The 12535-nt window shown below is 42.8% G+C and overlaps 1 long non-coding RNA gene across 1 annotated transcript; it reads left to right on the top strand.

Annotated features, from left to right (window-relative positions):
- Positions 1-10853: 10853 nt before the first annotated feature.
- Positions 10854-11721, top strand: LOC104997250. Its single transcript, XR_826312.1, has 3 exons — positions 10854-10903; positions 11282-11411; positions 11691-11721. It is a non-coding gene; the product is annotated as an uncharacterized LOC104997250 (long non-coding RNA).
- Positions 11722-12535: the final 814 nt, after the last annotated feature.

The following is a 12535-nucleotide window of genomic DNA, read 5'->3' as shown; positions in this document are numbered from 1 at the left end:
CAGGCTGCCAGGTAATATTGAACAGAGTTCCCTGTGCTGTACAGTAGGTCCTTACTGGTTATCTATTTTATTTTTTTTTAATAATTGTATTTATTTATTTTCGGCTATGCTGGGTCTTCGTTGCTGTGTGGATTTTTTTCTAGTTGCGGTGAGTGGGGGCTGCTCTCCAGTTGTACATGGGCTTTCCCATTGTGCGGCTTTTCTTGTTGCAGAGCATAGGCTCTAAGGTGCAGGCTTCAGAAACTGCAGCACGTGGGCTCAGTAGTTGGGGCTCCCAGGCTATAGCAGAGACTCAATAGTTGTGGTGCACGGGCTTCGTTGCTCCACAGCATGTGGGATCTTCCTGGATCAGGGATTGAACCCGTGTCTCCTGCATTGACAGGTGGATTCTTTACCCCTGAGCCACCAGGGAAGCCCAGTTGTCTATTTTAAATATAGCAGTATGTACATGTTGATCTCAAACTCACTAACTTTCACTTCCCTTCATCCTTTCCCCAGCAACCAGAAGTTCATCTCTAAGTCTGTGAGCCTATTTCTCTTTTGTGAATAAGTTCCTTTGTATCATTTCTTTTTATATTCTGCGTATAAGGGATGCCATATGATATTTCTCCTTCTCTGTCTGACTTCACTCAGTATGGCAGTCTCTAGTTCCATCCATGTTGCTGCAAATGGCATTATTTCATTCTTTTTTAATGGCTGAATAATATTCCATCATATATATGTGCCACATCCTCCTTTGTAATTCCTCTATTGATGAACATTTAGGTTGCTTCTATGTCTTGGGCTATTATAAACAGTGCTTCAATGAACACTGGGGTGCATGCATCCTTTTAGACCATGTTTTTCTCTGGATATATGCCCAGGAGTGGGATTGCATGGTCATATTTTTAGTTTTTTAAGAGACCTCCATACTGTTCCCCATAGTGGCTGTACCAATTTACGCTCCCACCAACAGTGTAGGAGAGTTCCGTTCTCTCCACCTGAGAATTCACTTTTTAATGTATATTTCTATATATAAGCTTATACAAGACATTTCTATTGGTAGCATGAAATGACTTTGTAAAATAAGCAATCTTTAGTCATCGAGCATCTCTGTTATCTATTCTACTGCTTCTCTGTCAGCTACTGGCATTTGTTGTCTTGGCTTTTTCAGAAAGTTGCCTCTAACTCAGCTCACTTCCAAGGGTCACAAAGGTCTTAGATCTGGAGGAGCAGATGTGGTGCGAGCAGCACTGAATATGAAGCTGGAAGAATGCAAAGTAGTTCCCAAAGTGTTGTATTTTATTTGCTTTCCCTGTTTGTATTTCTCTCTCTTCCCCTTAAAAAATTAGACAATGATCTTTAAACACAGGGTCTTCTGAAGTACGATAAATACTCTTGTATGAAAATAAGCGTTAGCAGGGAAATGATGAAGTAAAAGTCTACTGTTGTGCTCATACAGTGCTGTATGTCAGTTACATCTCAGTAAAGCTGGGGAGAGAAGAAACTAGAAGGGTACTCTCTTGAATAACTTTTTCTAGAGGAAGTTAGTCACCACATCCCTGAGGACACTCAAGAAGCCCAGTGGACAGGTCCACATGTCAGAGAATGCCAGTCTCCTGCCAATAGTGAACACCAACTTGCAGTCATATGAATGAGCCATCTTAGAAGCCGATCCTCAACCCCAGATAAACTTGAGATCATTATATCATCAGCCAACATCTTATTGCAACCTAACGAGACATCCTAAACCATAGCCGCCTAGGTAATCCACTCTTTAAAGTTTTGACCAATAAAAGCTGTATGAGTTAAGTGATTGTTGCTTTATGCTGTTTTGTGATTTCTTATGCGGCAATAGGTAACAAATACAGTTAATACCTGAGAATGGGCTGCTTCCATAACAAAACCTAAAATATGGAAGAATTTTGGGGACCAAATGATGCTAAAATCTAAGAGATGGGCTCAAAAAAAGGTCAATCCAAGGTAAGGTCAGTAAACGATACTATAATGTTGAAGGCAAAAGAGGTGGCTGTAGAATTCTCTGTTAGACCATGGAATGATTTAAGGCAGTACCTCAGAACTGTTCAACCACCTTTTCTTCCAAGAAGCATGTGTCTTCTAATTTCATGGCTGCAGTCACCATCTGTGGTGATTTGGGAGCCCAAGAAAATAAAATCTGTCACTGTTTCCACTTTTCCCCCATCTGTTTGCCATGAAGTGACGGGACTGGATGCTGTGATCTTCACTTTTTCAATGTTGAGTTTTAAGCGAGCTTCTTCACTCTCCTCTTCCACCCTCATCAAAAAGCTTAGTTCCTCTTCACTTTCTGCCATTACAGTGGTGTTATCTGCATGTCTAAGGTTATTGATATTTCTCCCAGCAACCTTGATTCCAGCTTGTAAGTCATCCCCCCTGACGTTTCACATGATGTACTCTGAATATAAGTTAAATAAGCAGGATGACAATATACAGCCTTGACATACTCATTTCCCAATTTTGAACCTGTGTGTTGTTCCATGTCCAGTTCTAACTGTTGCTTCTTGACCTGCATACAGGCTTCTCAGGTGACAGATAAGGTGGTCTGGTATTTCCATCTCTTGAAGAATTTTCCACAATTTGTTCTGATCCACATAGTCAAAGGCTTTTGTGTAGTCAATGAAGCAGAAGTAGATGTTTTTATGGAATTTCCTTGCTTTTTCTATGATCCAACAGATGTTGGCAATTTGACCACTGGTTTCTCTGCTTTTTCTAAATCCAGCTTGTACATCTGGAAGTTCTCAGTTCACGTATTGTTGAAACCTGGCTTGAAGGATTTTGAGCATTACCTTGCTAGCATGTGAGATAAGGGCAATTGTGCAGTAGTTTGAGCATTCTTTAGCATCCCCGTTCTTTGGAATTGGAATGAAAACTGACTTTTTCCAGTCCTGTGACCACTGCTGAGTTTTCCAAATTTTCTGGTATGTTGAGTGCAGCACCTTAACAGCATCATCTTTTAGGATTTGAAATAGCTCAGCTGGAATTCCTTCACTTCCACTAACTTTGTTTGCAGTAATGCTTCTTAAGGCCCACTTGACTTCACACTCCAGAATGTCTGGCTCTAGGTGAGTGATCACACCATCGTGGTTATCTGGGTAATTAAGATCTCTTTTGTACAGTTCTTCTGTGTATTGTTGCCATCTCATCTTAATGTTTTAGCTTCTGGTATGCCCTTGCTCTTTCTGTCCTTTATTGTGCCCATCTTTTCATGAAGTGTTCATTTGATATCTCTTATTTTCTTGAAGAGATCTCTCGTCTTTCCCATTCTAATGTTTTCCTCTATTTCTTTGCATTGTTCATTCAAGAAGACCTTCTTACCTCTCCTTGCTATTCTCTGGAACTCTGCATTCATTTGGGTATATCTTTCCCTTTCTCCTTTGCCTTCACTTCTCTCCTTTTCTCAGCTATTCGTAAAGACTCCTCAGACAACCACTTTACCTTCTTGCATTTCTTTTTCTTTGGGATGGTTTTGGTCACCACCTCCTGTACAATGTTATGAACCTCTGTCTATAGTTCTTCAGACGCTCTGTCTACCAAACTTAATCCCTTGAATCAATTCATCACCTCCACTGTATAACGATACAGGGTTTGATTTAGGTTATACCTGAATAGCCTAGTAGTTTTCCCTACTTTTTTCAATTTCAGTCTGAATTTTGCAATAAGGAGTTCATTATCTGAGCCACAGTCAGCTTCAGGTCTTGTTTTTACTAACTGTATAGAGCTTCTCCACCTTTGGCAGCAGACAGTATAATCAATCTGATTTCAGTATTGACTATCTGGGGATGTCCATGTGTATAATCGTCTCTTGTGTTGTTGGAAGAGGGTGTTTTCTATGACCAGTGCGCTCTCTTGGCAAAACTCTGTTAGCCTTTGCCCTGCTTCGTTTTGTACTCCAAGGCCAAGCATGCCTGTTACTCCAGTATCTCTTGACTTCCTACTTCATGCCAATCCCCTGTCTTCTTGGAGTCATTCCTATCACATATGCTGAGAGTCACAATATACCAGTAAATGTCGGCCACACAAACCTCTTCACCATCTTGGGCTTTGACCTACTTCAAGTACATTGCCCCAGGCATTCTTGTTTATGTAAGGTGTTTGTTTATTGATTCTTTTTGGCTGTGCTGGGTGTTCTTGCTTCATGGGCTATCCTCTAGTTGTGGGAAGTAGGGCTGCTGACTAGTTGCGATGTGGTGGTTTCTCTTGTTGCTGAGCACAGACTCTAGGGGGCACATGGGCTTCGGTAGTTGCAGCTCCCGGCTCTAGAGCACAGGCTCAGTAGTGGTGGCACATGGGCTTAGTTGCTCTGCAGCATGTGGGATCTTCCCAGACCAGGGATCGAACCCATGTCTCCTGCATCGGCAAGCAGAGTCTTTACCACTGATCCACCAGGGAAGCCGCCAGCCATTCTTCTAAAAAATATTTTTCTGAATTATTTCATACCTAAGTATGCAGTGTTATATAGTACATGAGCTTGGACAAGGACTATGTGGGGACAAGGAGATATGGTTTTGGGGAGACATTGAGAGAGTAGAATAGTGTTGATGTACTAATGAGTAATTATCTTTGAGAAAGTACTTTGGTGCTTACAAAGTGTTATTTCTTGGGATTATCCCCCAATCTCTGTGAAGTAGACTAATCAGAGGTTTTACTTTATTTTTTGCTTTCTAAATATTTTATTTGTTTATTTTGGCTATGCTGCATCTTCGCTGCTGCATGCAAGCTTCTCTAGTTGCAGTGCTCAGGCTTCTCATTGCGGTGGCTTCTCTTCTTGCAGAGCATGTGCTCCAGGCACGCGGGCTCCATAGTTTCAGTGCATGGACTTAGTTGCACTGCGTGTGCAATCTTCTGGGACCAGGGATTGAACCTGTGCCCCTGCGTTGGCAGGCAGATTCTTAACCACTGGACCACCAGGGAAGTCCTGGTCAGAGGTTTTAACCTCCATTACGTGATTAAAGAAATGGTGGCATATCTTGCAGCTGACAGTACTGTTTCCTGTCCTTGAGGATTTCGTGTCTCTTTCCATGGGCGTGATGGTGATGCTCTGCTTTCGTCTTTGCTTTGGCAGTTGTGAAGGTGACATCTACACGTTGACAGGGCCTGAGTTAAGGGACGTTTCTGAAGTGAATGCATTTCAGTGCAGTGTTGGTTTGCTACACAGCTCTCCTGGCAAGAAATGGATCTCTGCATCTGAGACACATGAATATATCTTGCCAAAGACAGGTGCTACTCTGATAACTTCAGGAGGAGAGTGTCAAGCTTTAGGAAGGCGAGGTTAAGCAGTATTAGAAAAACTTAGTGAAACTTCCACAGAACTTAGTAGGGACCGGACATACTGCTCCCACCTCTCCAAGGCTGTATCACATTTTGAATCCATTCCTATAGCCAAGAAACAACGTTCTCCAAAGCAATAATATCCAGTTGCAAAGACAAATATTTCTTAATAAAAATTTGTTCATGAAGCCTTAATTAGCCAGAGAGATGGAGGAGGGTAAAAGATCAAGACATAAGGATCTTCAGGAACCTTATTCACTTTTGCTTTCCTTACTTTATTTCCTTTGGCTGGAAACTACAAAGGTAGTGAAAGTTGCTCAGTCGTGTCCAACTCTTTGAGACTTCATGGATTGTAGCCTGCCAGCTCTGTCCATGGAATTCTCCAGGCAAGAATACTGGTGAGGGTTCCTATTTTCCTTCTCCAGGGGATCTTCCTGACCCAGGGCCTGAACCCTGGTCTCCTGCATTGCAAGCAGATTCTTTACCATCTGAGCCATCAGGGAAGCCCACAAAGAAGTCCAGAAGTGAACAAAAATGCATCAGCTCTGAATGTCACTCTGAGAAAGTCTCTAGCCTGTAAGCAGGCCATTTTTAGCATGGCTAATGTGGACTGGGTGCCAAAGAATAAGGAGCTAAGAGAGAAGGCAGCAAAACCAAAATAGAACTTGACTCGTTCTCCGAGATCTTCCCTTCTGTTCAGCCAACCTCGTGATCAGGGGTCCACCTTGGCAAGAAGAGACGCTTCAGGGACACTGCTCTATGTCTGTCCACGACAGGCAGGGCTGGCAAGCTGTGACCACTTAAGTGACAAGAAGTGACCACCCAGTGCTTCCTGAGGCTCAGAATAAAGCTCTGCTACAAACAGGCTTTTGAAGGAGGCTGTTCTGGAGTCACTCCTGAGATGCTACAACTGCCCCCTTCCTCTGATGACATGGGCAGTCATCTCTCAATAGCTATTTTTCACAGAGTGCTTACTGAGAAGTCAGAAGATAAAGCTCCCCTGTCTCCCTCTCATTTTCATCATGCTGCAGAGCCTGCTGGATCCCAAGGAGGACACACAGGGTAACACTGATGTTTCAGAAAGACGGAATTTGCTACTTTTGATCTGACATCTGATATGACTGGGGGCTGGATAGTCGTCCCAGGTAGGCTGTGCCACATGAGAGGTGCTGGTTTTCTCCCCCCATGCACACGTGCCTTCTTTTTTTATCTATAAATGTGTGTCAATAGGTCTATCTGTGTTAAGGGTGCCAAAGATTTCTTCACCTGGTGGCTGACCCCTGCCAACTTGACCCTAAGGCCCATGCTTCTGACCTCTTTCTGGAGCCCTATCCCAAGGTCACAGGTGCAGTGCCTTGTACCAAGGCCACGGATGGAGAGCCCCACACCAGGGTCATCTCTGGAACGGACTGAGCCCCATGGCATCCTTTGCCACGAGCCCCCTAGATCTAAACTGGCCTGACCCTGACCCCATATTAGATAAAATACCCACCCTACTACTTACCGTATAGTAGCCCTAACCAATCACCAAATGCCACCCTTCCAGCAGGAAGGTCTTATTATATCTGTTGCAAATTTGTCAGCAAGGAAAGTAACTCACTGTGAAGAAACTTTTAAGAAAAAAATGCAAATAAGAGCTTTGGGTGATTAACATTTACCAGTCTACAGAGGGCTGATATAAAGGACACTTCATGGTTGCTTAAGAAAAGTAGGGTGCATAGTCAAGTTTTCTAAAGACATTGAACTGCCTTTGAAATTTTTTATTGTGACTGTAGCTAAGTGAAAAATTAGTGTTTCACAGTAACTACAAGCTGGTACCAGACTGGAATTTGGTTTTCTCTCTCTGTTAAGAGAAAAAGTTTTCTAGGAGTGTTAACTTTTGATAGCAAAATATGTGAATTTATTTGCTTTTAAGTGATTTATATTTGTTTTTAAAATCTTGTTACTTCGGTAAAGTTCGGTTCAGTTCAGTCACTCAGTCGTGTCCAACTCTTTGCAACCCCATGGACGGCAGCATGCCAGACTTCCCTGTCCATCACCAACTCCCAGAGCTTATTCAAACTCATGTCCATCAAGTCAGTGATGCCATCCAACCATCTCATCCTCTGTCGTCCCCTTCTCCTCCTGAGAAATCTGTATGCAGGTCAAGAAGCAACAGTTAGAACTGGACATGGAACAACAAACTGGTTCCAAATCAGGAAAGGAGTGCATCAAGGCTGTATATTGTCAACCTGCTTATTTAACTTATATGCAGAATACATCATTCTAAATGCTGGGCTGGATGAAGCACAAGCTGGAATCAAGATTGCTGGGAGAAAGATCAATAACCTCATATATGCAGATAACACCACTCTTATAGCAGAAAGTGAAGAACTAAAGAGCCTCTTGATAAAAGTGAAAGAGAACAGTAAAAAAGTTAAAACTCAACATTCAGAAAACTAAGATCATGTCTCTGGTCCCATCACATCATGGGAAATAGATGGGGAAACAGTGGAAACAGTGTCAGACTTTATTTTTTTGGGCTCCAAAATCACTGCAGATGGTGACTGCAGCCATGAAATTAAAAGACGCTTGCTCCTTGGAAGAAAAGTTATGACCAACCTAGACAGCATACTAAAAGGCAGAGACATTACTTTGCCAACAAAGGTCCATCTAGTCAAAGCTATGGTTTTTCCAGTGGTCATGTATGGATGTGAGACTTGGACTATAAAGAAAGCTGAGTGCTGAAGAATTGATGCTTTTGAAGAATTGATGCTAAAGAAAGCATGACGCCAAAGATCATGCTTTCAGAAAGATCTATGAAGATTATGGCACATGCAGATAAGGCTCATTCTACTGCTACAAAAATTAACCCCTTGTTGTCAGACTTCTGCTATCCTAATGTCCTTAAAACATGTCAACAGCCTACTCCTAAGTCAGGGAATTTGAAAAGGATAAACAATAACTGTAAATCAAACAGTCAGAAGCTATGGGAATTCCAAGATGGGTGCTTGGCTTTTCCTGGCTCCTTGGTAAAGCTCATTTTTTATTTGATGGCTTAAAGCTTTCCTGGCTGTAGGGTTAATGCCCTCACAGTTGAAAAAATAAGTTTCACTAAATATTAAACTCTAGTTTTGTTCATTGAGGTCTGTGTTTACCAAGACTCACTTCTGAGACAGTTCTTTGATATTATGTTATATTGTTTGTTACTAAATTTAATTAAGTTATTAAAAGGGACATTCTAAGCTTGTTTCTGAAGCCTAACTTCACAATCAATCTTTGGATAAAGATCAGATACTACATGATCTACAGCCAGGAGATTAACACCAGGCTATAATCATTCAACGGGAGAAGGCAATGGCACCCCACTCCAGTACTCTTGCCTGGAAACTCCCATGGATGGAGGAGCCTGGTAGGCTGCAGTCCATGGGGTCGCTAAGAGTCGGATACCACTGAGTGACTTCACTTTCACTTTTCACTTTCATGCATTGGAGAAGGAAACGGCAACCCACTCCAGTATTCTTGCCTGGAGAATCCCAGGGTCAGGGGAGCCTGGTGGGCTGCCGTCTATGGGGTCGCACAGAGTTGGACACGACTGAAGTGACTTAGCAGCAGCATAATCATTCAACAGACTAAGTCAGATAACCTAGGTATATTCGGGAACACATCTCATGGAAGTTCTTGATTTTAATTATTACTTACTTACTAATACTGCTAGCTATATTATTTATTTTGCCTGTTTTACAAAATTGTTGTCTCTTACATTACTAAATGTGTGACTGAGTCTTTGATAAAATGATGATATATACTTCCATATGAGATCAATGATTATAACAGTGTAACTCTAGACATGGGAAGAAGCATCAGGAGGGACTATTTTCCTGAACCGGAGACTACTAGTGAGGCAGTATGGTGTAGAACTTCTGCTACTCGCAAGGTATCGTTCAGTAATGGCACATTGAGTAGCCAATTAGAAAAATCTTTGAATATCTGGGAATGAGCATTCCTAGCTATGTGGGACAAAATAGTTATAAAAGACCCCCAATAATGGTCTGATTTATGACCCTGAAGGGGCTCTGCCAACTGGAAACTGGCGCTTGTTTTCTGTTTCTCCAAAGATTGGGCTTCCCTAGTGGCTCTGATGGTAAAGAATCTGCCTGCTATGGAGGAGACTCGGGTTCAATCCCTGGGTTGGGAAGATCCCCTGAAGGAGGGCATGGCTACCCATTCCAATATTCTTGCCTGGAGAATCCCATGAACAGAGGAGCCTGGCACGCTATGGTCCATGGGATCACAAAGAGTACGACACGACTGAGTGACTAACACTTTCACTTTCTACTAAGAATTAAATCAAGAGCCATTGCAGCTGCTGAAAGCACACCCTGAAAGGAGTTCAGGGTGGAGATCAGAAATGAGGGACTCTGTGCTCTGGGAAAAACTGGCAGAACAGGCCTTCAGATAGATAGTTTTTTTCACATAAAGATTTTCATGAGCTCCAATTCTTACATCTTCTCATAACTAGAGAAACACATCATGGACCAATGTCTGCTCCTAGTTCTTCTGGCTAGTCCCTCTTCTAGGCCTCCTGGCAGCTTTTCTACTTCTATTAATGTTCAAGCCATGCATCTTTAACCTTCTTGTTAAGTTTGTATCTTCTAGAATACAAAAAATAAATCTCCAGATGATGCTATAAGGAGAGTAGCTGGTTGGCACACAGACTACACTGGACTAGGCTGCCTTGTCGTTCATGGATGCTAATCTCCCTCCGTAAATGCACCCCAACAGAGAGTAGACATTGGGAGCTAGGACCCTACAATATCCCTGTCCAGCATGAAGAATCTAGGAGCAGTCTTCACCCTTTGCCCAATGACCTGGGTCCCTATGACCCAAGACAAGGATAAGTAATCAGTTGATCACATGCAGGGTGTTGAAGGGTCAAAGACTTGGCCCATAGATAAAAAGAGGGGAGAGCCCTATACCAAGGCCACAGATGCAGGGCATTTGTACCAAGGCCACAGATGCAGAGCCCCACACCAAGGTCATCTTTGGAACTAAGCACCTTAGCAACTATTGCCATGAGCCCCCTGATCTAAACCAGCCAACTCCCTGACCCCACGAAAGTGAAAGTTACTCAGTTGTGTCCAACTCTTTGAGACCCATGGACTATACAGTCCATGGAATTCTCCAGGCTAGAATACTGGAGTGGGTGGGCCATTTCCTTCTCTAGGAAGTTTTTACCCACCCACTAGGGTTAGTACACACCCTAGTACTCACCCTGTAGTAAGCTAAACAATTACCTAATGCCACCCTTCCAACAGGACTTTTTTTTTTGTCTCAAGACTTCAAAAATTGGCTACTAATCCACGAAAGAGGTCGGCTCTCCCTAGTCCATCAGGGGTGCTTACAGCGCCCTCGGTATGTCTGGTCTTTGTTTTTAATAAATGCACTCCTTTCTGAAATACTCTGTCTGGACATTCATTTCCCACCCACACTCAGACCTTGACACTCCAGATTCCACCCAGCTCTCTGAGCAGACAGGTTTGGATTCCCATCATGCTTTAGGGCCTGGATTCCCCTGAGCTAAGAATCCAGCCCTGTGTTCCTGTATCGGAGCACCTATCAGCGCCATTGGTGACAGGTATTCGTCAGGCGCTGGCCTGCCCTTCCTTTTCCTTACTGGGCTGAAGTCCCATGGGAGCAGGTTTTTTCATTCACTGCAAGAATAGTGCTCTGACTCCGTGATCCAAAGTGTGCCTGCCAATGTATGCGTGCATTCTCTATCATTCTCTAAAACGGCTCATTTGGTTGCAAGTTTCCATCTGTCTGTTCATACGGAGAGTCCTGGTGGGAATGGGCATCAGTGATGGAAACATGATTATTTCTGAAACTGGGACATACCTGTTGCCATTCACCATCCACGGCCTCCTGCTGCAACGATTTGAGCACAAGAGGATCATCGGCAAGTCGTTGCTCTGACTTTGACTCTGGGCTGCTCACCCCCTGGTATCCTTTGCAGGATTCTCTCCATGTCCTTACCCCATCCATGGATGACTCTGCATGTGTTCACGTGGGGAGAGGGAAGCTGTTATCCATACCTCAAGAGCTGCTGGCACTTGGAATGCACAGAGTGATCAGACAGCAAGCTGGTAAGTCCTGTTTTGTGACTTTAATCTTTCCCTAAAGATTTAAAATTTCTATATAGGAAAATTAATGAAGGGATAAAAGCCATTTTCAAAAGATTATTTGAGGATATATATATATATGTATATATATAGTTGTTGTTTATGTATAGTTGTTTTAAGTTGTATCCAACTCTTTGTGACCCCATGGACTGTAGCCCACCAGGTTTCCCCTGTCCATGGGAGTTTCCCAGGCAAGAATACTGGAATGCAGTTTTTGTGTTTTTTTTTTTTTCCCTTCTACAGGGCATCTTCCAAACCCAGGGACCAAACCCACATCTCCTGCATTGGCAAGCAGATTCTTTACCACTGAGCCACCAGGGAAGTATAAGTGTATAGAAGGATTGCCAGATTTTGGAGTTTGTCCACAGTCCTTGCAATAGATTTCAAAAGTCTTTCCAAAATGGCTCTCAATTTATATTCCCAAAAGCAGTATATGAAAGATTTACATCCTCAGTATCCTCTCTTTACTTGCAAAGTATATATGCTTTTTGAGTTCATTAGTCATTTGGGTTCCATCTTCATGGAGCTGTCTTTTATTTTCGTAAATTGCTTGCTTGCCCTTATCTAAGTTGCTTTTCTTGAGATTTTTACATACTGTACATACTTATCTTTTACATACTTTACAAATATTTTCTTCCAGATTGTTGCCTGCCCTTCTCAAGTTTATCTTTGGCTACTGCTGCTAAGTTGCTTCAGTCGTGTCCAACTCTGTGCGACCCCATAGACGTCAGCCCACCAGGCTCCCCTATCCCTGGGATTCTCCAGGCAAGAACATTGGAGTGGGTTGCAATTTCCTTCTCCAATGCAGGAAAGTGAAAAGTGAAAGTTAAGTCACTCAGTCGTGTCCGACTCTATCGACCCCATGGACTGCAGCCCACCAGGCTCCTCCGTCCATGGGACTTTCCAGGTAAGAGTACTGGAGTGGGGTGCCATTGCCTTCTCCATTATCTTTGGCAATATCTAACAAATTGTATACACTTAGATCCTTTGAACTACCTATGCCACAAAGGGAATTTATTGACAGTGTACCTTCAATGATTAAAAATAGACTAGTTGTTTTTTACAGCATTAGTTGTAATTCCCAAATA

This window comes from Bison bison, unplaced genomic scaffold (genome assembly GCF_000754665.1).
Source record: "Bison bison bison isolate TAMUID 2011002044 unplaced genomic scaffold, Bison_UMD1.0 scf7180017864304, whole genome shotgun sequence".
Taxonomy (NCBI): domain Eukaryota; kingdom Metazoa; phylum Chordata; class Mammalia; order Artiodactyla; family Bovidae; genus Bison; species Bison bison.
Note: the sequence above shows the minus strand (reverse complement) of the source record. Positions and strands in the feature narration are given on the sequence as shown.